Below are 2,551 nucleotides of genomic sequence, written 5' to 3'. Positions count from 1 at the left end.
TCCAAAAGCACAACACAGAATGCTCAGTGAGATTTCAAGAAGAGAGAGAAAGACTTTCCAAAAAGATGTCAGTAGAGCAATATCAGCTCCCAGTCATGGATTTCTACTGTTTGCAATGCAATAGGATTAAATGGCACCTCAGTGATTTGTGATGCTTTCTGATACGCCTTCAATTTCTTCGATCTGTTATTCAAACTGGATTTTCAAAACAGGGGCTTTTTTTCTCATCCATAACATTGAGCACATCTGAAGCTCATGAGAATGTGATTCAGCTGAAGATAAATGAAAGAATGACTTCTTTTTAATAAAATCTTGCAAAGGCTAACATTAAAACACATTCAGATCTGCACCCTCCATTCAAAACCTCACTTTTAAACTAAATTTAGTCCAGTTTTACAACCTTAAAATCATTTTAGCTGCATGATAATCAGAAATATTCACATAATCTTCAAATTGATACCAAATGCAACAGAACTTTTTCCTTAAGGCAAAAAAAAAAAAAAAAAATCAAAACACGACAAATGATTGAGCTCTGAAGATTGGCTGATGTCTCTAAAGCTGCACACAGGTACATTTTATTGAAAAATGTGATGACTAATGTACAGAAAATGTCTCAATGCAGGCAAACTGGTTGGCAGTTTGCTCACATTGTTACAAAGAAAGACAAATTATAGGTTTAATTCTGACCTGAGAATTGAACAATTTTCAGCAATTCTTGTCTGTTTCCTACACCGATTACAAATCAATCATAAAAGTTTGCATGTTAAAGACAGCCCTTGGGTATTGAACTATTATCTACACATACCGTAATGCTTTTTTGAAAGGTGAATTTGTCAAAGTGTACATTTATGTGCTTTTATACTGAATGCATGAATCAGGAAATAAAACAGTCTATCAAACCGGTAACTGACCCGCGAAAAGTTGGCTCTTCCTCCTGAACAGAAAACCCAGAGTTGCCCTTATCATGATTAATAGATTAATCATATGACCAGTCACAAACATGTCTACAAGCATGGACTGTGGACTGTGATTTGAAATTGCATGCGTTTTGCAGGTGTGGAGAGAAATCTCTCCGGTGGATGTGTCACCTTAAATCAAAATTTTCCCTGCTAGAAACATTTTGTCCTGCTTAAACATCTATGCTGTTTAAAATGCTGTATGCAGTATATTTTCTGATGGCCCTGACAAGGGCTGGAACCTATTGGTCAAGTAATAAAGTTGTTCTTCATATTACAAGTGTTTCTGCACCTTTCATCTCTTCAGATATTTCCTCTTCTCCATACACCTTGAGCCTTTGCCAGAAAGCTTTATTCTGTTTCTGCAAACAAAAGAAAATGCCAACTGCATTAGTTATAGACTTATACGTATCGTGACCCCACCTTTACAAAAGAATGTTTTGACTGTAATTATATTCCATTAAATTAAGGTGTTGCTAAAGATTAACAAGGGAACAAATATTAAAACATAATTCAAACCAGTAAATATACTTAACTGTGTTTTTATAGTTCTATCACTATACTAATGGTTATAAACCAATGAAAAGATTTACATTTATTTGTGGCCAGCAGGGGAAAAGGACAATGCATGAAGTTGAATCTAAAAATTATACATTTTTTATTCACACTTGTCAGGAGAAAGGTAATCTATAGACTCCCTTACTGTCTGTGCACCAGAATGACCTTAATCTTCCAAGAATGGTAACATTATTTTCAAGAGAAATGATTGGTCTGTCATGGTCCTGTACTGGTCAAGGTTTTTTTTCCCTGTGCTATTTATTAAGACTGCTCTCCTGCAGGCGGAGTCTCCTGTTCCCACTCTTCAGCCGCCTCACCTGTTCCTCAAGGCCATCACTAAAAGACCAGTGTAAGCATCCACTCTCCACCAGATTGTCTTCAATCTATAGTTTTCAGTCACGTCACTATTCTGGCAGGCAAAGCATCACTCCATTGTGATGGTCAATAGTGGAGAGGGGGTTGTATCTGTCTTGAGCCAAGACTACTTGGATCATTTATCTATAGAGCAAAAACAAAGATATGAAGAGAGACTACAAGTATTGGGGACTTGTAATCCATATTCTGCCTTTCATCTTTATTTGAATCCCTCAAAGTGGTGACGTCTTTTCAGTGATATCTAGCGGTGTCTTATAGAGAACCCTTCACCTTACACTGCCAGTTTGTGGCAAGTGAAAAACAAGCAATTATTCATCGTTAAAGGAAAAGAAAGTAGTACATAGCTAGCTTAAACGAACTACCACATGTAAATCTTGTGTTTTGTTGACTTGGACTTTTACAGTTTATGGCCAGGACAGTTCTGGCTGACAGCCAGGGTTGCTGTGGAGAAGCAGTGATTGGTGCAATTTGGCCTGTAAAGCAGGGTTAGGAGAGGTGTGTTCACAAGTTGGTGCCATATTAAAAGCCCTTCTGGCTGCTGTCAATAAATGTTGGTTAATGTATCAATAGCACAGAAACTCCTCCTCTCCCTCAGCTTCCCTGCTTAGCCTCTTGTGTTCTTGTCTAGTCTCGTGTTTTTTGTATTACTTTTCCCTGGAACA

This window comes from Pundamilia nyererei, unplaced genomic scaffold (assembly GCF_000239375.1).
Source record: "Pundamilia nyererei isolate P.nyererei 1_Seehausen unplaced genomic scaffold, PunNye1.0 scaffold00096, whole genome shotgun sequence".
Classification (NCBI taxonomy): domain Eukaryota; kingdom Metazoa; phylum Chordata; class Actinopteri; order Cichliformes; family Cichlidae; genus Pundamilia; species Pundamilia nyererei.
The sequence above is the reverse complement of the archived record's forward strand: the minus strand, read 5'-3'. Positions refer to the sequence as shown.